This window comes from Misgurnus anguillicaudatus, chromosome 9 (genome assembly GCF_027580225.2).
Source record: "Misgurnus anguillicaudatus chromosome 9, ASM2758022v2, whole genome shotgun sequence".
In the NCBI taxonomy this organism is placed as follows: Eukaryota; Metazoa; Chordata; class Actinopteri; order Cypriniformes; family Cobitidae; genus Misgurnus; species Misgurnus anguillicaudatus.
In genome coordinates, this window is record NC_073345.2 from 3,294,686 (window position 1) to 3,320,328 (window position 25,643).

The 25,643-nt window shown below is 44.9% G+C and overlaps 25 non-coding genes across 25 annotated transcripts; all 25 read right to left on the reverse strand.

Moving 5' to 3' along the window:
- Window positions 1-6: 6 nt before the first annotated feature.
- On the reverse strand, window positions 7-77 carry trnas-gcu (transfer RNA serine (anticodon GCU)). Its single transcript has one exon. It is a non-coding gene; the product is annotated as a tRNA-Ser (tRNA).
- Window positions 78-281: 204 nt separating this feature from the next.
- trnas-gcu (transfer RNA serine (anticodon GCU)) lies at window positions 282-352 on the reverse strand. The gene has a single exon. It is a non-coding gene; the product is annotated as a tRNA-Ser (tRNA).
- Window positions 353-3,049: 2,697 nt separating this feature from the next.
- On the reverse strand, window positions 3,050-3,120 carry trnag-gcc (transfer RNA glycine (anticodon GCC)). The gene has a single exon. It is a non-coding gene; the product is annotated as a tRNA-Gly (tRNA).
- A 947-nt stretch (window positions 3,121-4,067) lies between these two features.
- trnag-gcc (transfer RNA glycine (anticodon GCC)) lies at window positions 4,068-4,138 on the reverse strand. The gene has a single exon. It is a non-coding gene; the product is annotated as a tRNA-Gly (tRNA).
- Window positions 4,139-5,267: 1,129 nt separating this feature from the next.
- trnag-gcc (transfer RNA glycine (anticodon GCC)) lies at window positions 5,268-5,338 on the reverse strand. The gene has a single exon. It is a non-coding gene; the product is annotated as a tRNA-Gly (tRNA).
- Window positions 5,339-5,816: 478 nt separating this feature from the next.
- On the reverse strand, window positions 5,817-5,887 carry trnag-gcc (transfer RNA glycine (anticodon GCC)). The gene has a single exon. It is a non-coding gene; the product is annotated as a tRNA-Gly (tRNA).
- Window positions 5,888-7,760: 1,873 nt separating this feature from the next.
- Window positions 7,761-7,831, reverse strand: trnag-gcc (transfer RNA glycine (anticodon GCC)). Its single transcript has one exon. It is a non-coding gene; the product is annotated as a tRNA-Gly (tRNA).
- A 1,039-nt stretch (window positions 7,832-8,870) lies between these two features.
- On the reverse strand, window positions 8,871-8,941 carry trnag-gcc (transfer RNA glycine (anticodon GCC)). Its single transcript has one exon. It is a non-coding gene; the product is annotated as a tRNA-Gly (tRNA).
- Window positions 8,942-9,157: 216 nt separating this feature from the next.
- Window positions 9,158-9,228, reverse strand: trnag-gcc (transfer RNA glycine (anticodon GCC)). Its single transcript has one exon. It is a non-coding gene; the product is annotated as a tRNA-Gly (tRNA).
- A 204-nt stretch (window positions 9,229-9,432) lies between these two features.
- Window positions 9,433-9,503, reverse strand: trnag-gcc (transfer RNA glycine (anticodon GCC)). The gene has a single exon. It is a non-coding gene; the product is annotated as a tRNA-Gly (tRNA).
- Window positions 9,504-10,539: 1,036 nt separating this feature from the next.
- On the reverse strand, window positions 10,540-10,610 carry trnag-gcc (transfer RNA glycine (anticodon GCC)). Its single transcript has one exon. It is a non-coding gene; the product is annotated as a tRNA-Gly (tRNA).
- Window positions 10,611-10,826: 216 nt separating this feature from the next.
- trnag-gcc (transfer RNA glycine (anticodon GCC)) lies at window positions 10,827-10,897 on the reverse strand. The gene has a single exon. It is a non-coding gene; the product is annotated as a tRNA-Gly (tRNA).
- A 2,031-nt stretch (window positions 10,898-12,928) lies between these two features.
- On the reverse strand, window positions 12,929-12,999 carry trnag-gcc (transfer RNA glycine (anticodon GCC)). Its single transcript has one exon. It is a non-coding gene; the product is annotated as a tRNA-Gly (tRNA).
- A 386-nt stretch (window positions 13,000-13,385) lies between these two features.
- trnag-gcc (transfer RNA glycine (anticodon GCC)) lies at window positions 13,386-13,456 on the reverse strand. The gene has a single exon. It is a non-coding gene; the product is annotated as a tRNA-Gly (tRNA).
- Window positions 13,457-16,161: 2,705 nt separating this feature from the next.
- trnag-gcc (transfer RNA glycine (anticodon GCC)) lies at window positions 16,162-16,232 on the reverse strand. Its single transcript has one exon. It is a non-coding gene; the product is annotated as a tRNA-Gly (tRNA).
- A 216-nt stretch (window positions 16,233-16,448) lies between these two features.
- trnag-gcc (transfer RNA glycine (anticodon GCC)) lies at window positions 16,449-16,519 on the reverse strand. The gene has a single exon. It is a non-coding gene; the product is annotated as a tRNA-Gly (tRNA).
- Window positions 16,520-17,009: 490 nt separating this feature from the next.
- On the reverse strand, window positions 17,010-17,080 carry trnag-gcc (transfer RNA glycine (anticodon GCC)). Its single transcript has one exon. It is a non-coding gene; the product is annotated as a tRNA-Gly (tRNA).
- Window positions 17,081-19,303: 2,223 nt separating this feature from the next.
- trnag-gcc (transfer RNA glycine (anticodon GCC)) lies at window positions 19,304-19,374 on the reverse strand. The gene has a single exon. It is a non-coding gene; the product is annotated as a tRNA-Gly (tRNA).
- Window positions 19,375-19,590: 216 nt separating this feature from the next.
- trnag-gcc (transfer RNA glycine (anticodon GCC)) lies at window positions 19,591-19,661 on the reverse strand. The gene has a single exon. It is a non-coding gene; the product is annotated as a tRNA-Gly (tRNA).
- Window positions 19,662-19,865: 204 nt separating this feature from the next.
- Window positions 19,866-19,936, reverse strand: trnag-gcc (transfer RNA glycine (anticodon GCC)). Its single transcript has one exon. It is a non-coding gene; the product is annotated as a tRNA-Gly (tRNA).
- A 672-nt stretch (window positions 19,937-20,608) lies between these two features.
- On the reverse strand, window positions 20,609-20,679 carry trnag-gcc (transfer RNA glycine (anticodon GCC)). Its single transcript has one exon. It is a non-coding gene; the product is annotated as a tRNA-Gly (tRNA).
- Window positions 20,680-22,902: 2,223 nt separating this feature from the next.
- On the reverse strand, window positions 22,903-22,973 carry trnag-gcc (transfer RNA glycine (anticodon GCC)). The gene has a single exon. It is a non-coding gene; the product is annotated as a tRNA-Gly (tRNA).
- A 216-nt stretch (window positions 22,974-23,189) lies between these two features.
- Window positions 23,190-23,260, reverse strand: trnag-gcc (transfer RNA glycine (anticodon GCC)). The gene has a single exon. It is a non-coding gene; the product is annotated as a tRNA-Gly (tRNA).
- Window positions 23,261-23,464: 204 nt separating this feature from the next.
- On the reverse strand, window positions 23,465-23,535 carry trnag-gcc (transfer RNA glycine (anticodon GCC)). The gene has a single exon. It is a non-coding gene; the product is annotated as a tRNA-Gly (tRNA).
- A 1,036-nt stretch (window positions 23,536-24,571) lies between these two features.
- trnag-gcc (transfer RNA glycine (anticodon GCC)) lies at window positions 24,572-24,642 on the reverse strand. The gene has a single exon. It is a non-coding gene; the product is annotated as a tRNA-Gly (tRNA).
- Window positions 24,643-25,643: the final 1,001 nt, after the last annotated feature.

Consider the following 25,643-nt stretch of genomic DNA (forward strand, 5'->3'; position numbering starts at 1 on the left):
CTCAATTGCATTGGCCGGGAATCGGACCCGGGTCTCCCGCGTAGCAGGCGAGAATTCTACCAATGAACCACCAATGCTTGTCTATTAGGGCTAGTTTAGAAGCCCTACCTGACGAACTCACCACACAACGTTTTTAATCGTTTTAAAATGTTGACTTTCCTGAAATCAAGTCAAACATATCAAAACAGGAAAGCAGATTAAAAGCAGCTGACCACACTTCATCCAAAATGACTACCTCGTGGAGCATTCTTACAAAGCTGTAATGAAGGAGCAGCCTCAATTGCATTGGCCGGGAATCGGACCCGGGTCTCCCGCGTAGCAGGCGAGAATTCTACCAATGAACCACCAATGCTTGTCTGTTAGGGCTAGTTTAGAAGCCCAAGCTGCCGAACTCACCACACAACGTTTTTAATCGTTTTGAAATGTTGACTTTCATGAAATCAAGTCAAACATATCAAAACAGGAAAGGAGATTAAAAGCAGCTTACCACACTTCATCCAAAATGACTACCTCGTGGAGCATTCTTAGAAAGCTGTAATGAAGGAGCAGCCTAAATTGCTTTGGCCGGGAATCGACCCGGGTCTCCCACGTGGCAGGCGAGAATTCTACCACTGAACCACCAATGCTTGTCTGTTAGGGCTAGTTTAGAAGCCCAACCTGCCGAACTCACCACACAACGTTTTTAATCGTTTTAAAATGTTTACTTTCATGAAATCAAGTCAAACATATCAAAACAGGAAAGCAGATTAAAAGCAGCTGACCACACTTCATCCAAAATGACTACCTCTTGGAGCATTCTCACAAAGCTGTAATGAAGGAGCAGCCTCAATTGCATTGGCCGGGAATCGGATGCAGGTCTCCTGCGTGGCAGGCGAGAATTCTACCACTGAACCACCAATGCTTGTCTGTTAGGGCTAGTTTAGAAGCCCTACCTGTCGAACTCACCACACGTTTTTAATCGTTTTAAAATGTTGACTTTCATGAAATCAAGTCAAACATATCAAAACAGGAAAGCAGATTAAAAGCAGCTGACCACACTTCATCCAAAAAGACTACCTCATGGAGCATTCTTACAAAGCTGTCATGAAGGAGCAGCCTCAATTGCATTGGCCGGTAATCAGACCCGGGTCTCCCGCGTGGCAGGCGAGAATTCTACCACTGAACCACCAATGCTTGTCTGTTAGGGTTAGTTTAGAAGCCCTACCTGCCAAACTCACCACACGTTTTTAATCGTAGCCGGAACACAAGTTTTGAAATGTTGACTTTCATGAAATCAAGTCAAACATATCAAAACAGGAAAGCAGATTAAAAGCAGCTGACCACAGGTCTCCCGCGTGGCAGGCGAGAATTCTACCACTGAACCACCAATGCTTGTCTGTTAGGGCTAGTTTAGAAGCCCTACCTGCCGAACTCACCACACAACGTTTTTAATTGTTTTAAAATGTTGACTTTCATGAAATCAAGTCAAACATATCAAAACAGGAAAGCAGATTAAAAGCAGATGACCACACTTCATCCAAAATGACTACCTCGTGGAGCATTCTTACAAAGCTGTAATGAAGGAGCAGCCTCAATTGCATTGGCCGGGAATCGGACCCAGGTCTCCCGCGTGGCAGGCGAGAATTCTACCACTGAACCACCAATGCTTGTCTGTTAGGGCTAGTTTAGAAGCCCAACCTGCCGAACTCACCACACAACGTTTTTAATCGTTTTGAAATGTTGACTTTCATGAAATCAAGTCAAACATATCAAAACAGGAAAGCAGATTAAAAGCAGCTGACCACACTTCATCCAAAATGACTACCTCGTGGAGCATTCTTACAAAGCTGTAATGAAGGAGCAGCCTAAATTGCTTTGGTCGGGAATCAGACCCGGGTCTCCCGCGTGGCAGGCGAGAATTCTACCACTGAACCACCAATGCTTGTCTGTTAGGGCTAGTTTAGAAGCCCAACCTGCCGAACTCACCACACAACGTTTTTAATCGTTTTAAAATGTTTACTTTCATGAAATCAAGTCAAACATATCAAAACAGGAAAGCAGATTTAAAGCAGCTGACCACACTTCATCCAAAGACTACCTCGTGGAGCATTCTTACAAAGCTGTCATGAAGGTGCAGCCTCAATTGCATTGGCCGGGAATCGGACCCGTGTCTCCCGCGTAGCAGGCGAGAATTCTACCAATGAACCACCAATGCTTGTCTGTTAGGGCTAGTTTAGAAGCCCAACCTGCCGAACTCACCACACAATGTTTTTAATCGTTTTAAAATGTTTACTTTTATGAAATCAAGTCAAACATATCAAAACAGGAAAGCAGATTAAAAGCAGCTGACCACACTTCATCCAATACGACAACCTCGTGGAGCATTCTTACAAAGCTGTAATGAAGGAGCAGCCTCAATTGCATTGGCCGGGAATCGGACCCGGGTCTCCCGAACACAAGTTTTGAAATGTTGACTTTCATGAAATCAAGTCAAACATATCAAAACAGGATAGCAGATTAAAAGCAGCTGACCACACTTCATCCAAAAACACTACCTCGTGGAGCATTCTTACAAAGCTGTAATGAAGGAGCAGCCTCAATTGCATTGGCCGGGAATCGGACCCGGGTCTCCCACGTGGCAGGTGAGAATTCTACCACTGAACCACCAATGCTTGTCTGTTAGGGCTAGTTTAGAAGCCCTACCTGCCGAACTCACCACACGTTTTTAAGGGTAGCCGGAACACAAGTTTTGAAATGTTGACTTTCATAAAATCAAGTCAAACATATCAAAACAGGAAAGCAGATTAAAAGCAGCTGACCACACTTCATCCAAAATGACTACCTCGTGGAGCATTCTTACAAAGCTGTAATGAAGGAGCAGCCTCAATTGCATTGGCCGGGAATCGGACCCGGGTCTCCCGAACACAAGTTTTGAAATGTTGACTTTCATGAAATCAAGTCAAACATATCAAAACAGGAAAGCAGATTAAAAGCAGCTGACCACACTTCATCCAAAAAGACTACCTCATGGAGCATTCTTACAAAGCTGTCATAAAGGAGCAGCCTCAATTGCATTGGCCGGGAATCGGACCCGGGTCTCCCGCGTGGCAGGCGAGAATTCTACCACTGAACCACCAATGCTTGTCTGTTAGGGCTAGTTTAGAAGCCCTACCTGCCGAACTCACCACACAACGTTTTTAATGGTTTTAAAATGTTGACTTTCCTGAAATCAAGTCAAACATATCAAAACAGGAAAGCAGATTAAAAGCAGCTGACCACACTTCATCCAAAATGACTACCTCGTGGAGCATTCTTACAAAGCTGTAATGAAGGAGCAGCCTCAATTGCATTGGCCGGGAATCGGACCCGGGTCTCCCGAACACAAGTTTTGAAATGTTGACTTTCATGAAATCAAGTCAAACATATCAAAACAGGAAAGCAGATTAAAAGCAGCTGACCACACTTCATCCAAAAAGACTACCTCATGGAGCATTCTTACAAAGCTGTCATAAAGGAGCAGCCTCAATTGCTAGGCCGGGAATCGGACCCGGGTCTCCCGCGTGGCAGGCGAGAATTCTACCACTGAACCACCAATGCTTGTCTGTTAGGGCTAGTTTAGAAGCCCTACCTGCCGAACTCACCACACAACGTTTTTAATCGTTTTAAAATGTTGACTTTCCTGAAATCAAGTCAAACATATCAAAACAGGAAAGCAGATTAAAAGCAGCTGACCACACTTCATCCAAAAAGACTACCTCATGGAGCATTCTTACTAAGCTGTCATAAAGGAGCAGCCTCAATTGCATTGGCCGGGAATCGGACCCGGGTCTCCCGCGTGGCAGGCAAGAATTCTACCACTGAACCACCAATGCCTGTCTGTTAGGGCTAGTTTAGAAGCCCTACCTGCCGAACTCACCACATGTTTTTAAGCGTAGCCAGAACACAAGTTTTGAAATGTTGACTTTCATGAAATCAAGTCAAACATATCAAAACAGGAAAGCAGATTAAAAGCAGCTGACCACACTTCATCCAAAAAGACTACATCGTGGAGCATTCTTACAAAGCTGTCATGAAGGAGCAGCCTCACTTGCATTGGCCGGGAATCGGACCCGGGTCTCCCGCGTGGCAGGCGAGAATTCTACCACTGAACCACCAATGCTTGTCCTTTAGGGCTAGTTTAGAAGCCCTACCTGCCGAACTCACCACACAACGTTTTCAATCGTTTTAAAATGTTGACTTTCCTGAAATCAAGTCAAACATATCAAAACAGGAAAGCAAATTAAAAGCAGCTGACCACACTTCATCCAAAAAGAATACCTTGTGGAGCATTCTAACAAAGCTGTAATGAAGGAGCAGCCTCAATTGCATTGGCCGGGAATCGGACCCGGGTCTCCCGCGTGGCAGGCGAGAATTCTACCACTGAACCACCAATGTTTGTCTGTTAGGGCTAGTTTAGAAGCCCTACCTGCCGAACTCACCACACGTTTTTAAGCGTAGCCAGAACACAGGTTTTGAAATGTTGACTTTCATGAAATCAAGTCAAACATATCAAAACAGGAAAGCAGATTAAAAGCAGCTGACCACACTTCATCCAAAAAGACTACCTCGTGGAGCATTCTTACAAAGCTGTCATGAAGGAGCAGCCTCAATTGCATTGGCCGGGAATCGGAACGGGTCTCCCGCGTGGCAGGCAAGAATTCTACCGCTGAACCACCAATGCTTGTCTGTTGGGGCTAGTTTAGAAGCCCTACCTGCCGAACTCACCACACAACGATTTTAATCGTTTTAAAATGTTGACTTTCATGAAATCAAGTCAAACATATCAAAGCAGGAAAGCAGATTAAAAGCAGCTGACCACACTTCATCCAAAATGACTACCTCGTGGACCATTCTTACAAAGATGTAATGAAGGAGCAGCCTCAATTGCATTGGCCGGGAATCGGACCCGGGTCTCCCGAACACAAGTTTTGAAATGTTGACTTTCATGAAATCAAGTCAAACATATCAAAACAGGAAAGCAGATTAAAAGCAGCTGACCACACTTCATCCAAAATGACTACCTCGTGGAGCATTCTTACAAAGCTGTAATGAAGGAGCAGCCTCAATTGCATTGGCCGGGAATCGGACCCGGGTCTCCCGAAAACAAGTTTTGAAATGTTGACTTTCATGAAATCAAGTCAAACATATCAAAACAGGAAAGCAGATTAAAAGCAGCTGACCACACTTCATCCAAAAAGACTACCTCGTGGAGCATTCTTACAAAGCTGTCATGAAGGAGCAGCCTCACTTGCATTGGCCGGGAATCGGACCCGGGTCTCCCGCGTGGCAGGCGAGAATTCTACCACTGAACCACCAATGCTTGTCTGTTGGGGCTAGTTTAGAAGCCCTACCTGCCGAACTCACCACACAACGTTTTCAATCGTTTTAAAATGTTGACTTTCCTGAAATCAAGTCAAACATATCAAAACAGGAAAGCAAATTAAAAGCAGCTGACCACACTTCATCCAAAAAGACTACCTCGTGGAGCATTCTTACAAAGCTGTCATGAAGGAGCAGCCTCAATTGCATTGGCCGGGAATCGGACCGGGTCTCCCGCGTGGCAGGCAAGAATTCTACCGCTGAACCACCAATGCTTGTCTGTTGGGGCTAGTTTAGAAGCCCTACCTGCCGAACTCACCACACAACGATTTTAATCGTTTTAAAATGTTGACTTTCATGAAATCAAGTCAAACATATCAAAACAGGAAAGCAGATTAAAAGCAGCTGACCACACTTCATCCAAAAAGACTACCTCATGGAGCATTCTTACAAATCTGTCATAAAGGAGCAGCCTCAATTGCATTGGCCGGGAATCGGACCCGGGTCTCCCGCGTGGCAGGCGAGAATTCTACCACTGAACCACCAATGCTTGTCTGTTAGGGCTAGTTTAGAAGCCCTACCTGCCGAACTCACCACACGTTTTTAAGCATAGCCAGAACACAAGTTTTGAAATGTTGACTTTCATGAAATCAAGTCAAACATATCAAAACAGGAAAGCAGATTAAAAGCAGCTGACCACACTTCATCCAAAAAGACCACCTCGTGGAGCATTCTTACAAAGCTGTCATGAAGGAGCAGCCTCACTTGCATTGGCCGGGAATCGGACCCGGGTCTCCCGCATGGCAGGCGAGAATTCTACCACTGAACCACCAATGCTTGTCCGTTAGGGCTAGTTTAGAAGCCCTACCTGCCGAACTCACCACACAACGTTTTCAATCGTTTTAAAATGTTGACTTTCCTGAAATCAAGTCAAACATATCAAAACAGGAAAGCAAATTAAAAGCAGCTGACCACACTTCATCCAAAAAGAATACCTTGTGGAGCATTCTTACAAAGCTGTAATGAAGGAGCAGCCTCAATTGCATTGGCCAGGAATCGGACCCGGGTCTCCCGCGTGGCAGGCGAGAATTCTACCACTGAACCACCAATGCTTGTCTGTTAGGGCTAGTTTAGAAGCCCTACCTGCCGAACTCACCACACGTTTTTAAGCGTAGCCAGAACACAAGTTTTGAAATGTTGACTTTCCTGAAATCAAGTCAAACATATCAAAACAGGAAAGCATATTAAAAGCAGCTGACCACACTTCATCCAAAAAGACTACCTCGTGGAGCATTCTTACAAAGCTGTCATGAAGGAGCAGCCTCAATTGCATTGGCCGGGAATCGGACCCGGGTCTCCGGAACACAAGTTTTGAAATGTTGACTTTCATGAAATCAAGTCAAACATATCAAAACAGGAAAGCAGATTAAAAGCAGCTGACCACACTTCATCCAAAATGACTACCTCGTGGAGCATTCTTACAAAGCTGTAATGAAGGAGCAGCCTCAATTGCATTGGCCGGGAATCGGACCCGGGTCTCCGGAACACAAGTTTTGAAATGTTGACTTTCATGAAATCAAGTCAAACATATCAAAACAGGAAAGCAGATTAAAATCAGCTGACCACACTTCATCCAAAATGACTATCTTGTGGAGCATTCTTACAAAGCTGTAATGAAGGAGCAGCCTCAATTGCATTGGCCGGGAATCGGACCGGGTCTCCCGCGTGGCAGGCAAGAATTCTACTGCTGAACCACCAATGCTTGTCTGTTGGGGCTAGTTTAGAAGCCCTACCTGCCGAACTCACCACACAACGTTTTTAATCGTTTTAAAATGTTGACTTTCATGAAATCAAGTCAAACATATCAAAGCAGGAAAGCAGATTAAAAGCAGCTGACCACACTTCATCCAAAATGACTACCTCGTGGAGCATTCTTACAAAGCTGTAATGAAGGAGCAGCCTCAATTGCATTGGCCGGGAATCGTACCCTGGTCTCCCGAACACAAGTTTTGAAATGTTGACTTTCATGAAATCAAGTCAAACATATCAAAACAGGAAAGCAGATTAAAAGCAGCTGACCACACTTCATCCAAAATGACTTCCTCGTGGAGCATTCTTACAAAGCTGTAATGAAGGAGCAGCCTCAATTGCATTGGCCGGGAATCGGATGCAGGTCTCCCGCGTGGCAGGCGAGAATTCTACCACTGAACCACCAATGCTTGTCTGTTAGGGCTAGTTTAGAAGCCCTACCTGCCGAACTCACCACACAACGTTTTTAATCGTTTTAAAATGTTGACTTTCCTGAAATCAAGTCAAACATATCAAAACAGGAAAGCAGATTAAAAGCAGCTGACCACACTTCATCCAAAAAGACTACCTCATGGAGCATTCTTACTAAGCTGTCATAAAGGAGCAGCCTCAATTGCATTGGCCGGGAATCGGACCCGGGTCTCCCGCGTGGCAGGCGAGAATTCTACCACTGAACCACCAATGCCTGTCTGTTAGGGCTAGTTTAGAAGCCCTACCTGCCGAACTCACCACACGTTTTTAAGCGTAGCCAGAACACAAGTTTTGAAATGTTGACTTTCATGAAATCAAGTCAAACATATCAAAACAGGAAAAGAGATTAAAAGCAGCTGACCACACTTCATCCAAAATGACTACCTCGTGGAGCATTCTTACAAAGCTGTCATGAAGGAGCAGCCTCACTTGCATTGGCCGGGAATCGGACCCTGGTCTCCCGCGTGGCAGGCGAGAATTCTACCACTGAACCACCAATGCTTGTTCGTTAGGGCTAGTTTAGAAGCCCTACCTGCCGAACTCACCACACAACGTTTTCAATCGTTTTAAAATGTTGACTTTCCTGAAATCAAGTCAAACATATCAAAACAGGAAAGCAAATTAAAAGCAGCTGACCACACTTCATCCAAAAAGACTACCTCGTGGAGCATTCTTACAAAGCTGTCATGAAGGAGCAGCCTCAATTGCATTGGCCGGGAATCGGACCGGGTCTCCCGCGTGGCAGGCAAGAATTCTACCGCTGAACCACCAATGCTTGTCTGTTGGGGCTAGATTAGAAGCCCTACCTGCCGAACTCACCACACAACGATTTTAATCGTTTTAAAATGTTGACTTTCATGAAATCAAGTCAAACATATCAAAACAGGAAAGCAGATTAAAAGCAGCTGACCACACTTCATCCAAAAAGACTACCTCGTGGAGCATTCTTACAAAGCTGTCATGAAGGAGCAGCCTCAATTGCATTGGCCGGGAATCGGACCGGGTCTCCCGCGTGGCAGGCAAGAATTCTACCGCTGAACCACCAATGCTTGTCTGTTGGGGCTAGTTTAGAAGCCCTACCTGCCGAACTCACCACACAACGATTTTAATCGTTTTAAAATGTTGACTTTCATGAAATCAAGTCAAACATATCAAAACAGGAAAGCAGATTAAAAGCAGCTGACCACACTTCATCCAAAAAGACTACCTCATGGAGCATTCTTACAAATCTGTCATAAAGGAGCAGCCTCAATTGCATTGGCCGGGAATCGGACCCGGGTCTCCCGCGTGGCAGGCGAGAATTCTACCACTGAACCACCAATGCTTGTCTGTTAGGGCTAGTTTAGAAGCCCTACCTGCCGAACTCACCACACGTTTTTAAGCGTAGCCAGAACACAAGTTTTGAAATGTTGACTTTCATGAAATCAAGTCAAACATATCAAAACAGGAAAGCAGATTAAAAGCAGCTGACCACACTTCATCCAAAAAGACCACCTCGTGGAGCATTCTTACAAAGCTGTCATGAAGGAGCAGCCTCACTTGCATTGGCCGGGAATCGGACCCGGGTCTCCCGCGTGGCAGGCGAGAATTCTACCACTGAACCACCAATGCTTGTCCGTTAGGGCTAGTTTAGAAGCCCTACCTGCCGAACTCACCACACAACGTTTTCAATCGTTTTAAAATGTTGACTTTCCTGAAATCAAGTCAAACATATCAAAACAGGAAAGCAAATTAAAAGCAGCTGACCACACTTCATCCAAAAAGAATACCTTGTGGAGCATTCTTACAAAGCTGTAATGAAGGAGCAGCCTCAATTGCATTGGCCGGGAATCGGACCCGGGTCTCCCGCGTGGCAGGCGAGAATTCTACCACTGAACCACCAATGCTTGTCTGTTAGGGCTAGTTTAGAAGCCCTACCTGCCGAACTTACCACACGTTTTTAAGCGTAGCCAGAACACAAGTTTTGAAATGTTGACTTTCCTGAAATCAAGTCAAACATATCAAAACAGGAAAGCATATTAAAAGCAGCTGACCACACTTCATCCAAAAAGACTACCTCGTGGAGCATTCTTACAAAGCTGTCATGAAGGAGCAGCCTCAATTGCATTGGCCGGGAATCGGACCCGGGTCTCCCGAACACAAGTTTTGAAATGTTGACTTTCATGAAATCAAGTCAAACATATCAAAACAGGAAAGCAGATTAAAAGCAGCTGACCACACTTCATCCAAAATGACTATCTTGTGGAGCATTCTTACAAAGCTGTAATGAAGGAGCAGCCTCAATTGCATTGGCCGGGAATCGGACCGGGTCTCCCGCGTGGCAGGCAAGAATTCTACCGCTGAACCACCAATGCTTGTCTGTTGGGGCTAGTTTAGAAGCCCTACCTGCCGAACTCACCACGCAGCGATTTTAATCGTTTTAAAATGTTGACTTTCATGAAATCAAGTCAAACATATCAAAGCAGGAAAGCAGATTAAGAGCAGCTGACCACACTTCATCCAAAATGACTACCTCGTGGAGCATTCTTACAAAGCTGTAATGAAGGAGCAGCCTCAATTGCATTGGCCGGGAATCGTACCCTGGTCTCCCGAACACAAGTTTTGAAATGTTGACTTTCATGAAATCAAGTCAAACATATCAAAACAGGAAAGCAGATTAAAAGCAGCTGACCACACTTCATCCAAAATGACTACCTCGTGGAGCATTCTTACAAAGCTGTAATGAAGGAGCAGCCTCAATTGCATTGGCCGGGAATCGGACCCGGGTCTCCCGAACACAAGTTTTGAAATGTTGACTTTCATGAAATCAAGTCAAACATATCAAAACAGGAAAGCAGATTAAAAGCAGCTGACCACACTTCATCCAAAAAGACTACCTCATGGAGCATTCTTACAAATCTGTCATAAAGGAGCAGCCTCAATTGCATTGGCCGGGAATCGGACCCGGGTCTCCCGCGTGGCAGGCGAGAATTCTACCACTGAACCACCAATGCTTGTCTGTTAGGGCTAGTTTAGAAGCCCTACCTGCCGAACTCACCACACGTTTTTAAGCGTAGCCAGAACACAAGTTTTGAAATGTTGACTTTCATGAAATCAAGTCAAACATATCAAAACAGGAAAGCAGATTAAAAGCAGCTGACCACACTTCATCCAAAAAGACTACCTCGTGGAGCATTCTTACAAAGCTGTCATGAAGGAGCAGCCTCACTTGCATTGGCCGGGAATCGGACCCGGGTCTCCCGCGTGGCAGGCGAGAATTCTACCACTGAACCACCAATGCTTGTCCGTTAGGGCTAGTTTAGAAGCCCTACCTGCCGAACTCACCACACAACGTTTTCAATCGTTTTAAAATGTTGACTTTCCTGAAATCAAGTCAAACATATCAAAACAGGAAAGCAAATTAAAAGCAGCTGACCACACTTCATCCAAAAAGAATACCTCGTGGAGCATTCTTACAAAGCTGTCATGAAGGAGCAGCCTCACTTGCATTGGCCGGGAATCGGACCCGGGTCTCCCGCGTGGCAGGCGAGAATTCTACCGCTGAACCACCAATGCTTGTCCGTTAGGGCTAGTTTAGAAGCCCTACCTGCCGAACTCACCACACAACGTTTTCAATCGTTTTAAAATGTTGACTTTCCTGAAATCAAGTCAAACATATCAAAACAGGAAAGCAAATTAAAAGCAGCTGACCACACTTCATCCAAAAAGAATACCTTGTGGAGCATTCTTACAAAGCTGTAATGAAGGAGCAGCCTCAATTGCATTGGCCGGGAATCGGACCGGGTCTCCCGCGTGGCAGGCAAGAATTCTACCGCTGAACCACCAATGCTTGTCTGTTGAGGCTAGTTTAGAAGCCCTACCTGCCGAACTCACCACGCAACGATTTTAATCGTTTTAAAATGTTGACTTTCATGAAATCAAGTCAAACATATCAAAGCAGGAAAGCAGATTAAAAGCAGCTGACCACACTTCATCCAAAATGACTACCTCGTAGAGCATTCTTACAAAGCTGTAATGAAGGAGCAGCCTCAATTGCATTGGCCGGGAATCGTACCCTGGTCTCCCGAACACAAGTTTTGAAATGTTGACTTTCATGAAATCAAGTCAAACATATCAAAACAGGAAAGCAGATTAAAAGCAGCTGACCACACTTCATCCAAAATGACTACCTCGTGGAGCATTCTTACAAAGCTGTAATGAAGGAGCAGCCTCCATTGCATTGGCCGGGAATCGGACCCGGGTCTCCCGAACACAAGTTTTGAAATGTTGACTTTCATGAAATCAAGTCAAACATATCAAAACAGGAAAGCAGATTAAAAGCAGCTGACCACACTTCATCCAAAAAGACTACCTCATGGAGCATTCTTACAAAGCTGTCATAAAGGAGCAGCCTCAATTGCATTGGCCAGATATCGGACCCGGGTCTCCCGCGTGGCAGGCGAGAATTCTACCACTGAACCACCAATGCTTGTCTGTTAGGGCTAGTTTAGAAGCCCTACCTGCCGAACTCACCACACAACGATTTTAATCGTTTTAAAATGTTGACTTTCATGAAATCAAGTCAAACATATCAAAGCAGGAAAGCAGATTAAAAGCAGCTGACCACACTTCATCCAAAATGACTACCTCGTGGAGCATTCTTACAAAGCTGTAATGAAGGAGCAGCCTCAATTGCATTGGCCGGGAATCGTACCCGGGTCTCCCGAACACAAGTTTTGAAATGTTGACTTTCATGAAATCAAGTCAATCATATCAAAACAGGAAAGCAGATTAAAAGCAGCTGACCACACTTCATCCAAAATGACTACCTCGTGGAGCATTCTTACAAAGCTGTAATGAAGGAGCAGCCTCAATTGCATTGGCCGGGAATCGGACCCGGGTCTCCCGAACACAAGTTTTGAAATGTTGACTTTCATGAAATCAAGTCAAACATATCAAAACAGGAAAGCAGATTAAAAGCAGCTGACCACACTTCATCCAAAAAGACTACCTCATGGAGCATTCTTACAAAGCTGTCATAAAGGAGCAGCCTCAATTGCATTGGCCGGGAATCGGACCCGGATCTCCCGCGTGGCAGGCGAGAATTCTACCACTGAACCACCAATGCTTGTCTGTTAGGGCTAGTTTAGAAGCCCTACCTGCCGAACTCACCACACAACGTTTTTAATGGTTTTAAAATGTTGACTTTCCTGAAATCAAGTCAAACATATCAAAACAGGAAAGCAGATTAAAAGCAGCTGACCACACTTCATCCAAAAAGACTACCTCATGGAGCATTCTTACAAAGCTGTCATAAAGGAGCAGCCTCAATTGCATTGGCCGGGAATCGGACCCGGGTCTCCCGCGTGGCAGGCGAGAATTCTACCACTGAACCACCAATGCTTGTCTGTTAGGGCTAGTTTAGAAGCCCTACCTGCCGAACTCACCACACAACGTTTTTAATGGTTTTAAAATGTTGACTTTCCTAAAATCAAGTCAAACATATCAAAACAGGAAAGCAGATTAAAAGCAGCTGACCACACTTCATCCAAAATGACTACCTCGTGGAGCATTCTTACAAAGCTGTAATGAAGGAGCAGCCTCAATTGCATTGGCCGGGAATCGGACCCGGGTCTCCCGAACACAAGTTTTGAAATGTTGACTTTCATGAAATCAAGTCAAACATATCAAAACAGGAAAGCAGATTAAAAGCAGCTGACCACACTTCATCCAAATTTACTACCTTGTGGAGCATTCTTACAAAGCTGTAATGAAGAAGCAGCCTCAATTGCATTGGCCGGGAATCGGACCCGGGTCTCCCGCGTGGCAGGCGAGAATTCTACCACTGAACCACCAATGCTTGTCTGTTAGGGCTAGTTTAGAAGCCCTACCTGCCGAACTTACCACACGTTTTTAAGCGTAGCCAGAACACAAGTTTTGAAATGTTGACTTTCCTGAAATCAAGTCAAACATATCAAAACAGGAAAGCATATTAAAAGCAGCTGACCACACTTCATCCAAAAAGACTACCTCGTGGAGCATTCTTACAAAGCTGTCATGAAGGAGCAGCCTCAATTGCATTGGCCGGGAATCGGACCCGGGTCTCCCGAACACAAGTTTTGAAATGTTGACTTTCATGAAATCAAGTCAAACATATCAAAACAGGAAAGCAGATTAAAAGCAGCTGACCACACTTCATCCAAAATGACTATCTTGTGGAGCATTCTTACAAAGCTGTAATGAAGGAGCAGCCTCAATTGCATTGGCCGGGAATCGGACCGGGTCTCCCGCGTGGCAGGCAAGAATTCTACCGCTGAACCACCAATGCTTGTCTGTTGGGGCTAGTTTAGAAGCCCTACCTGCCGAATTCACCACACAACGTTTTTAATCGTTTTAAAATGTTGACTTTCATGAAATCAAGTCAAACATATCAAAGCAGGAAAGCAGATTAAAAGCAGCTGACCACACTTCATCCAAAATGACTACCTCGTGGAGCATTTTTACAAAGCTGTAATGAAGGAGCAGCCTCAATTGCATTGGCCGGGAATCGTACCCTGGTCTCCCGAACACAAGTTTTGAAATGTTGACTTTCATGAAATCAAGTCAAACATATCAAAACAGGAAAGCAGATTAAAAGCAGCTGACCACACTTCATCCAAAATGACTACCTCGTGGAGCATTCTTACAAAGCTGTAATGAAGGAGCAGCCTCAATTGCATTGGCCGGGAATCGGACCCGGGTCTCCCGAACACAAGTTTTGAAATGTTGACTTTCATGAAATCAGGTCAAACATATCAAAACAGGAAAGCAGATTAAAAGCAGCTGACCACACTTCATCCAAAAAGACTACCTCATGGAGCATTCTTACAAAGCTGTCATAAAGGAGCAGCCTCAATTGCATTGGCCGGGAATCGGACCCGGGTCTCCCGCGAGGCAGGCGAGAATTCTACCACTGAACCACCAATGCTTGTCTGTTAGGGCTAGTTTAGAAGCCCTACCTGCCGAACTCACCACACAACGATTTTAATCGTTTTAAAATGTCGACTTTCATGAAATCAAGTCAAACATATCAAAGCAGGAAAGCAGATTAAAAGCAGCTGACCACACTTCATCCAAAATGACTACCTCGTGGAGCATTCCTACAAAGCTGTAATGAAGGAGCAGCCTCAATTGCATTGGCCGGGAATCGGACCCGGGTCTCCCGAACACAAGTTTTGAAATGTTGACTTTCATGAAATCAAGTCAAACATATCAAAACAGGAAAGCAGATTAAAAGCAGCTGACCACACTTCATCCAAAAAGACTACCTCATGGAGCATTCTTACAAAGCTGTCATAAAGGAGCAGCCTCAATTGCATTGGCCAATTTCGGACCCGGGTCTCCCGCGTGGCAGGCGAGAATTCTACCACTGAACCACCAATGCTTGTCTGTTAGGGCTAGTTTAGAAGCCCTACCTGCCGAACTCACCACACAACGTTTTTAATGGTTTTAAAATGTTGACTTTCCTGAAATCAAGTCAAACATATCAAAACAGGAAAGCAGATTAAAAGCAGCTGACCACACTTCATCCAAAAAGACTACCTCATGGAGCATTCTTACAAAGCTGTCATGAAGGAGCAGCCTCACTTGCATTGGCCGGGAATCGGACCCGGGGCTCCCGCGTGGCAGGCGAGAATTCTACCACTGAACCACCAATGCCTGTCTGTTAGGGCTAGTTTAGAAGCCTTACCTGCCGAACTCACCACACGTTTTTAAGCGTAGCCAGAACACAAGTTTTGAAATGTTGACTTTCATGAAATCAAGTCAAACATATCAAAAAAGGAAAGCAGATTAAAAGCAGCTGACCACACTTCATCCAAAATGACTACCTCGTGGAGCATTCTTACAAAGCTGTAATGAAGGAGCAGCCTCAATTGCATTGGCCGGGAATCGGACCCGGGTCTCCCGAACACAAGTTTTGAAATGTTGACTTTCATGAAATCAAGTCAAACATATCAAAAAAGGAAAGCAGATTAAAAGCAGCTGACCACACTTCATCCAAAATGACTACCTCGTGGAGCATTCTTACAAAGCTGTAATGAAGGAGCAGCCTCAATTGCATTGGCCGGGAATCGGACCCGGGTCTCCCGAACACAAGTTTTAAAATGTTGACTTTCCTGAAATCAAGTCAAACATATCAAAACAGGAAAGCAGATTAAAAGCAGCTGACCACACTTCATCCAAAAAGACTACCTCATGGAGCATTCTTACTAAGCTGTCATAAAGGAGCAGCCTCAATTGCATTGGCCGGGAATCGGACCCGGGTCTCCCGCGCGGCAGGCGAGAATTCTACCACTGAACCACCAATGCCTGTCTGTTAGGGCTAGTTTAGAAGCCTTCCCTGCCGAACTCACCACACGTTTTTAAGCGTAGCCAGAACACAAGTTTTGAAATGTTGACTTTCATGAAATCAAGTCAAACATATCAAAACAGGAAAGCAGATTAAAAGCAGCTGACCACACTTCATCCAAAAAGACTACCTCATGGAGCATTCTTACTAAGCTGTCATAAAGGAGCAGCCTCAATTGCATTGGCCGGGAATCGGACCCGGGTCTCCCGCGTGGCAGGCGAGAATTCTACCACTGAACCACCAATGCCTGTCTGTTAGGGCTAGTTTAGAAGCCTTACCTGCCGAACTCACCACACGCTTTTAAGCGTAGCCAGAACACAAGTTTTGAAATATTGACTTTCATGAAATCAAGTCAAACATATCAAAAAAGGAAAGCAGATTAAAAGCAGCTGACCACACTTCATCCAAAATGACTACCTCGTGGAGCATTCTTACAAAGCTGTAATGAAGGAGCAGCCTCAATTGCATTGGCCGGGAATCGGACCCGGGTCTCCCGCGTGGCAGGCGAGAATTCTACCACTGAACCACCAATGCTTGTCTGTTAGGGCTAGTTTAGAAGCCCTACCTGCCGAACTCACCACACGTTTTTAAGCGTAGCCAGAACACAAGTTTTGAAATGTTGACTTTCATGAAATCAAGTCAAACATATCAAAACAGGAAAGCAGATTAAAAGCAGCTGACCACACTTCATCCAAAAAGACTACCTCGTGGAGCATTCTTACAAAGCTGTCATGAAGGAGCAGCCTCAATTGCATTGGCCGGGAATCGGACCGGGTCTCCCGCGTGGCAGGCAAGAATTCTACCGCTGAACCACCAATGCTTGTCTGTTGGGGCTAGTTTAGAAGCCCTACCTGCCGAACTCACCACACAACGATTTTAATCGTTTTAAAATGTTGACTTTCATGAAATCAAGTCAAACATATCAAAACAGGAAAGCAGATTAAAAGCAGCTGACCACACTTCATCCAAAAAGAATACCTTGTGGAGCATTCTTACAAAGCTGTAATGAAGGAGCAGCCTCAATTGCATTGGCCGGGAATCGGACCCGGGTCTCCCGCGTGGCAGGCGAGAATTCTACCACTGAACCACCAATGCTTGTCTGTTAGGACTAATTTAGAAGCCCTACCTGCCGAACTCACCACACGTTTTTAAGCATAGCCAGAACACAAGTTTTGAAATGTTGACTTTCCTGAAATCAAGTCAAACATATCAAAACAGGAAAGCATATTAAAAGCAGCTGACCACACTTCATACAAAAAGACTACCTCGTGGAGCATTCTTACAAAGCTGTCATGAAGGAGCAGCCTCAATTGCATTGGCCGGGAATCGGACCGGGTCTCCCGCGTGGCAGGCAAGAATTCTACCGCTGAACCACCAATGCTTGTCTGTTGGGGCTAGTTTAGAAGCCCTACCTGCCGAACTCACCACGCAACGATTTTAATCGTTTTAAAATGTTGACTTTCATGAAATCAAGTCAAACATATCAAAGCAGGAAAGCAGATTAAAAGCAGCTGACCACACTTCATCCAAAATGACTACCTCGTAGAGCATTCTTACAAAGCTGTAATGAAGGAGCAGCCTCAATTGCATTGGCCGGGAATCGTACCCTGGTCTCCCGAACACAAGTTTTGAAATGTTGACTTTCATGAAATCAAGTCAAACATATCAAAACAGGAAAGCAGATTAAAAGCAGCTGACCACACTTCATCCAAAATGACTACCTCTTGGAGCATTCTTACAAAGCTGTAATGAAGGAGCAGCCTCCATTGCATTGGCCGGGAATCGGACCCGGGTCTCCCGAACACAAGTTTTGAAATGTTGACTTTCATGAAATCAAGTCAAACATATCAAAACAGGAAAGCAGATTAAAAGCAGCTGACCACACTTCATCCAAAAAGACTACCTCATGGAGCATTCTTACAAAGCTGTCATAAAGGAGCAGCCTCAATTGCATTGGCCAGATATCGGACCCGGGTCTCCCGCGTGGCAGGCGAGAATTCTACCACTGAACCACCAATGCTTGTCTGTTAGGGCTAGTTTAGAAGCCCTACCTGCCGAACTCACCACACAACGATTTTAATCGTTTTAAAATGTTGACTTTCATGAAATCAAGTCAAACATATCAAAGCAGGAAAGCAGATTAAAAGCAGCTGACCACACTTCATCCAAAATGACTACCTCGTGGAGCATTCTTACAAAGCTGTAATGAAGGAGCAGCCTCAATTGCATTGGCCGGGAATCGTACCCGGGTCTCCCGAACACAAGTTTTGAAATGTTGACTTTCATGAAATCAAGTCAATCATATCAAAACAGGAAAGCAGATTAAAAGCAGCTGACCACACTTCATCCAAAATGACTACCTCGTGGAGCATTCTTACAAAGCTGTAATGAAGGAGCAGCCTCAATTGCATTGGCCGGGAATCGGACCCGGGTCTCCCGAACACAAGTTTTGAAATGTTGACTTTCATGAAATCAAGTCAAACATATCAAAACAGGAAAGCAGATTAAAAGCAGCTGACCACACTTCATCCAAAAAGACTACCTCATGGAGCATTCTTACAAAGCTGTCATAAAGGAGCAGCCTCAATTGCATTGGCCGGGAATCGGACCCGGGTCTCCCGCGTGGCAGGCAAAATTCTACCACTGAACCACCAATGCTTGTCTGTTAGGGCTAGTTTAGAAGCCCTACCTGCCGAACTCACCACACAACGTTTTTAATGGTTTTAAAATGTTGACTTTCCTGAAATCAAGTCAAACATATCAAAACAGGAAAGCAGATTAAAAGCAGCTGACCACACTTCATCCAAAATGACTACCTCGTGGAGCATTCTTACAAAGCTGTAATGAAGGAGCAGCCTCAATTGCATTGGCCGGGAATCGGACCCGGGTCTCCCGAACACAAGTTTTGAAATGTTGACTTTCATGAAATCAAGTCAAACATATCAAAACAGGAAAGCAGATTAAAAGCAGCTGACCACACTTCATCCAAAAAGTCTACCTCGTGGAGCATTCTTACAAAGCTGTCATGAAGGAGCAGCCTCAATTGCATTGGCCGGGAATCGGACCGGGTCTCCCGTGTGGCAGGCAAGAATTCTACCGCTGAACCACCAATGCTTGTCTGTTGGGGCTAGTTTAGAAGCCCTACCTGCCGAACTCACCACACAACGATTTTAATCGTTTTAAAATGTTGACTTTCATGAAATCAAGTCAAACATATCAAAACAGGAAAGCAGATTAAAAGCAGCTGACCACACTTCATCCAAAAAGACTACCTCATGGAGCATTCTTACAAATCTGTCATAAAGGAGCAGCCTCAATTGCATTGGCCGGGAATCGGACCCGGGTCTCCCGCGTGGCAGGCGAGAATTCTACCACTGAACCACCAATGCTTGTCTGTTAGGGCTAGTTTAGAAGCCCTACCTGCCGAACTCACCACACGTTTTTAAGCGTAGCCAGAACACAAGTTTTGAAATGTTGACTTTCATGAAATCAAGTCAAACATATCAAAACAGGAAAGCAGATTAAAAGCAGCTGACCACACTTCATCCAAAAAGACTACCTCGTGGAGCATTCTTACAAAGCTGTCATGAAGGAGCAGCCTCACTTGCATTGGCCGGGAATCGGACCCGGGTCTCCCGCGTGGCAGGCGAGAATTCTACCACTGAACCACCAATGCTTGTCCGTTAGGGCTAGTTTAGAAGCCCTACCTGCCGAACTCACCACACAACGTTTTCAATCGTTTTAAAATGTTGACTTTCCTGAAATCAAGTCAAACATATCAAAACAGGAAAGCAAATTAAAAGCAGCTGACCACACTTCATCCAAAAAGAATACCTTGTGGAGCATTCTTACAAAGCTGTAATGAAGAAGCAGCCTCAATTGCATTGGCCGGGAATCGGACCCGGGTCTCCCGCGTGGCAGGCGAGAATTCTACCACTGAACCACCAATGCTTGTCTGTTAGGGCTAGTTTAGAAGCCCTACCTGCCGAACTTACCACACGTTTTTAAGCGTAGCCAGAACACAAGTTTTGAAATGTTGACTTTCCTGAAATCAAGTCAAACATATCAAAACAGGAAAGCATATTAAAAGCAGCTGACCACACTTCATCCAAAAAGACTACCTCGTGGAGCATTCTTACAAAGCTGTCATGAAGGAGCAGCCTCAATTGCATTGGCCGGGAATCGGACCCGGGTCTCCCGAACACAAGTTTTGAAATGTTGACTTTCATGAAATCAAGTCAAACATATCAAAACAGGAAAGCAGATTAAAAGCAGCTGACCACACTTCATCCAAAATGACTATCTTGTGGAGCATTCTTACAAAGCTGTAATGAAGGAGCAGCCTCAATTGCATTGGCCGGGAATCGGACCGGGTCTCCCGCGTGGCAGGCAAGAATTCTACCGCTGAACCACCAATGCTTGTCTGTTGGGGCTAGTTTAGAAGCCCTACCTGCCGAACTCACCACACAACGATTTTAATCGTTTTAAAATGTTGACTTTCATGAAATCAAGTCAAACATATCAAAACAGGAAAGCAGATTAAAAGCAGCTGACCACACTTCATCCAAAAAGAATACCTTGTGGAGCATTCTTACAAAGCTGTAATGAAGGAGCAGCCTCAATTGCATTGGCCGGGAATCGGACCCGGGTCTCCCGCGTGGCAGGCGAGAATTCTACCACTGAACCACCAATGCTTGTCTGTTAGGACTAATTTAGAAGCCCTACCTGCCGAACTCACCACACGTTTTTAAGCATAGCCAGAACACAAGTTTTGAAATGTTGACTTTCCTGAAATCAAGTCAAACATATCAAAACAGGAAAGCATATTAAAAGCAGCTGACCACACTTCATCCAAAAAGACTACCTCGTGGAGCATTCTTACAAAGCTGTCATGAAGGAGCAGCCTCAATTGCATTGGCCGGGAATCGGACCGGGTCTCCCGCGTGGCAGGCAAGAATTCTACCGCTGAACCACCAATGCTTGTCTGTTGGGGCTAGTTTAGAAGCCCTACCTGCCGAACTCACCACGCAACGATTTTAATCGTTTTAAAATGTTGACTTTCATGAAATCAAGTCAAACATATCAAAGCAGGAAAGCAGATTAAAAGCAGCTGACCACACTTCATCCAAAATGACTACCTCGTAGAGCATTCTTACAAAGCTGTAATGAAGGAGCAGCCTCAATTGCATTGGCCGGGAATCGTACCCTGGTCTCCCGAACACAAGTTTTGAAATGTTGACTTTCATGAAATCAAGTCAAACATATCAAAACAGGAAAGCAGATTAAAAGCAGCTGACCACACTTCATCCAAAATGACTACCTCTTGGAGCATTCTTACAAAGCTGTAATGAAGGAGCAGCCTCCATTGCATTGGCCGGGAATCGGACCCGGGTCTCCCGAACACAAGTTTTGAAATGTTGACTTTCATGAAATCAAGTCAAACATATCAAAACAGGAAAGCAGATTAAAAGCAGCTGACCACACTTCATCCAAAAAGACTACCTCATGGAGCATTCTTACAAAGCTGTCATAAAGGAGCAGCCTCAATTGCATTGGCCAGATATCGGACCCGGGTCTCCCGCGTGGCAGGCGAGAATTCTACCACTGAACCACCAATGCTTGTCTGTTAGGGCTAGTTTAGAAGCCCTACCTGCCGAACTCACCACACAACGATTTTAATCGTTTTAAAATGTTGACTTTCATGAAATCAAGTCAAACATATCAAAGCAGGAAAGCAGATTAAAAGCAGCTGACCACACTTCATCCAAAATGACTACCTCGTGGAGCATTCTTACAAAGCTGTAATGAAGGAGCAGCCTCAATTGCATTGGCCGGGAATCGTACCCGGGTCTCCCGAACACAAGTTTTGAAATGTTGACTTTCATGAAATCAAGTCAATCATATCAAAACAGGAAAGCAGATTAAAAGCAGCTGACCACACTTCATCCAAAATGACTACCTCGTGGAGCATTCTTACAAAGCTGTAATGAAGGAGCAGCCTCAATTGCATTGGCCGGGAATCGGACCCGGGTCTCCCGAACACAAGTTTTGAAATGTTGACTTTCATGAAATCAAGTCAAACATATCAAAACAGGAAAGCAGATTAAAAGCAGCTGACCACACTTCATCCAAAAAGACTACCTCATGGAGCATTCTTACAAAGCTGTCATAAAGGAGCAGCCTCAATTGCATTGGCCGGGAATCGGACCCGGGTCTCCCGCGTGGCAGGCAAAATTCTACCACTGAACCACCAATGCTTGTCTGTTAGGGCTAGTTTAGAAGCCCTACCTGCCGAACTCACCACACAACGTTTTTAATGGTTTTAAAATGTTGACTTTCCTGAAATCAAGTCAAACATATCAAAACAGGAAAGCAGATTAAAAGCAGCTGACCACACTTCATCCAAAATGACTACCTCGTGGAGCATTCTTACAAAGCTGTAATGAAGGAGCAGCCTCAATTGCATTGGCCGGGAATCGGACCCGGGTCTCCCGAACACAAGTTTTGAAATGTTGACTTTCATGAAATCAAGTCAAACATATCAAAACAGGAAAGCAGATTAAAAGCAGCTGACCACACTTCATCCAAAAAGTCTACCTCGTGGAGCATTCTTACAAAGCTGTCATGAAGGAGCAGCCTCAATTGCATTGGCCGGGAATCGGACCGGGTCTCCCGTGTGGCAGGCAAGAATTCTACCGCTGAACCACCAATGCTTGTCTGTTGGGGCTAGTTTAGAAGCCCTACCTGCCGAACTCACCACACAACGATTTTAATCGTTTTAAAATGTTGACTTTCATGAAATCAAGTCAAACATATCAAAACAGGAAAGCAGATTAAAAGCAGCTGACCACACTTCATCCAAAAAGACTACCTCATGGAGCATTCTTACAAATCTGTCATAAAGGAGCAGCCTCAATTGCATTGGCCGGGAATCGGACCCGGGTCTCCCGCGTGGCAGGCGAGAATTCTACCACTGAACCACCAATGCTTGTCTGTTAGGGCTAGTTTAGAAGCCCTACCTGCCGAACTCACCACACGTTTTTAAGCGTAGCCAGAACACAAGTTTTGAAATGTTGACTTTCATGAAATCAAGTCAAACATATCAAAACAGGAAAGCAGATTAAAAGCAGCTGACCACACTTCATCCAAAAAGACTACCTCGTGGAGCATTCTTACAAAGCTGTCATGAAGGAGCAGCCTCACTTGCATTGGCCGGGAATCGGACCCGGGTCTCCCGCGTGGCAGGCGAGAATTCTACCACTGAACCACCAATGCTTGTCCGTTAGGGCTAGTTTAGAAGCCCTACCTGCCGAACTCACCACACAACGTTTTCAATCGTTTTAAAATGTTGACTTTCCTGAAATCAAGTCAAACATATCAAAACAGGAAAGCAAATTAAAAGCAGCTGACCACACTTCATCCAAAAAGAATACCTTGTGGAGCATTCTTACAAAGCTGTAATGAAGAAGCAGCCTCAATTGCATTGGCCGGGAATCGGACCCGGGTCTCCCGCGTGGCAGGCGAGAATTCTACCACTGAACCACCAATGCTTGTCTGTTAGGGCTAGTTTAGAAGCCCTACCTGCCGAACTTACCACACGTTTTTAAGCGTAGCCAGAACACAAGTTTTGAAATGTTGACTTTCCTGAAATCAAGTCAAACATATCAAAACAGGAAAGCATATTAAAAGCAGCTGACCACACTTCATCCAAAAAGACTACCTCGTGGAGCATTCTTACAAAGCTGTCATGAAGGAGCAGCCTCAATTGCATTGGCCGGGAATCGGACCCGGGTCTCCCGAACACAAGTTTTGAAATGTTGACTTTCATGAAATCAAGTCAAACATATCAAAACAGGAAAGCAGATTAAAAGCAGCTGACCACACTTCATCCAAAATGACTATCTTGTGGAGCATTCTTACAAAGCTGTAATGAAGGAGCAGCCTCAATTGCATTGGCCGGGAATCGGACCGGGTCTCCCGCGTGGCAGGCAAGAATTCTACCGCTGAACCACCAATGCTTGTCTGTTGGGGCTAGTTTAGAAGCCCTACCTGCCGAATTCACCACACAACGTTTTTAATCGTTTTAAAATGTTGACTTTCATGAAATCAAGTCAAACATATCAAAGCAGGAAAGCAGATTAAAAGCAGCTGACCACACTTCATCCAAAATGACTACCTCGTGGAGCATTTTTACAAAGCTGTAATGAAGGAGCAGCCTCAATTGCATTGGCCGGGAATCGTACCCTGGTCTCCCGAACACAAGTTTTGAAATGTTGACTTTCATGAAATCAAGTCAAACATATCAAAACAGGAAAGCAGATTAAAAGCAGCTGACCACACTTCATCCAAAATGACTACCTCGTGGAGCATTCTTACAAAGCTGTAATGAAGGAGCAGCCTCAATTGCATTGGCCGGGAATCGGACCCGGGTCTCCCGAACACAAGTTTTGAAATGTTGACTTTCATGAAATCAGGTCAAACATATCAAAACAGGAAAGCAGATTAAAAGCAGCTGACCACACTTCATCCAAAAAGACTACCTCATGGAGCATTCTTACAAAGCTGTCATAAAGGAGCAGCCTCAATTGCATTGGCCGGGAATCGGACCCGGGTCTCCCGCGTGGCAGGCGAGAATTCTACCACTGAACCACCAATGCTTGTCTGTTAGGGCTAGTTTAGAAGCCCTACCTGCCGAACTCACCACACAACGATTTTAATCGTTTTAAAATGTCGACTTTCATGAAATCAAGTCAAACATATCAAAGCAGGAAAGCAGATTAAAAGCAGCTGACCACACTTCATCCAAAATGACTACCTCGTGGAGCATTCCTACAAAGCTGTAATGAAGGAGCAGCCTCAATTGCATTGGCCGGGAATCGGACCCGGGTCTCCCGAACAGAAGTTTTGAAATGTTGACTTTCATGAAATCAAGTCAAACATATCAAAACAGGAAAGCAGATTAAAAGCAGCTGACCACACTTCATCCAAAAAGACTACCTCATGGAGCATTCTTACAAAGCTGTCATAAAGGAGCAGCCTCAATTGCATTGGCCAATTTCGGACCCGGGTCTCCCGCGTGGCAGGCGAGAATTCTACCACTGAACCACCAATGCTTGTCTGTTAGGGCTAGTTTAGAAGCCCTACCTGCCGAACTCACCACACAACGTTTTTAATGGTTTTAAAATGTTGACTTTCCTGAAATCAAGTCAAACATATCAAAACAGGAAAGCAGATTAAAAGCAGCTGACCACACTTCATCCAAAAAGACTACCTCATGGAGCATTCTTACAAAGCTGTCATGAAGGAGCAGCCTCACTTGCATTGGCCGGGAATCGGACCCGGGGCTCCCGCGTGGCAGGCGAGAATTCTACCACTGAACCACCAATGCCTGTCTGTTAGGGCTAGTTTAGAAGCCTTACCTGCCGAACTCACCACACGTTTTTAAGCGTAGCCAGAACACAAGTTTTGAAATGTTGACTTTCATGAAATCAAGTCAAACATATCAAAAAAGGAAAGCAGATTAAAAGCAGCTGACCACACTTCATCCAAAATGACTACCTCGTGGAGCATTCTTACAAAGCTGTAATGAAGGAGCAGCCTCAATTGCATTGGCCGGGAATCGGACCCGGGTCTCCCGAACACAAGTTTTGAAATGTTG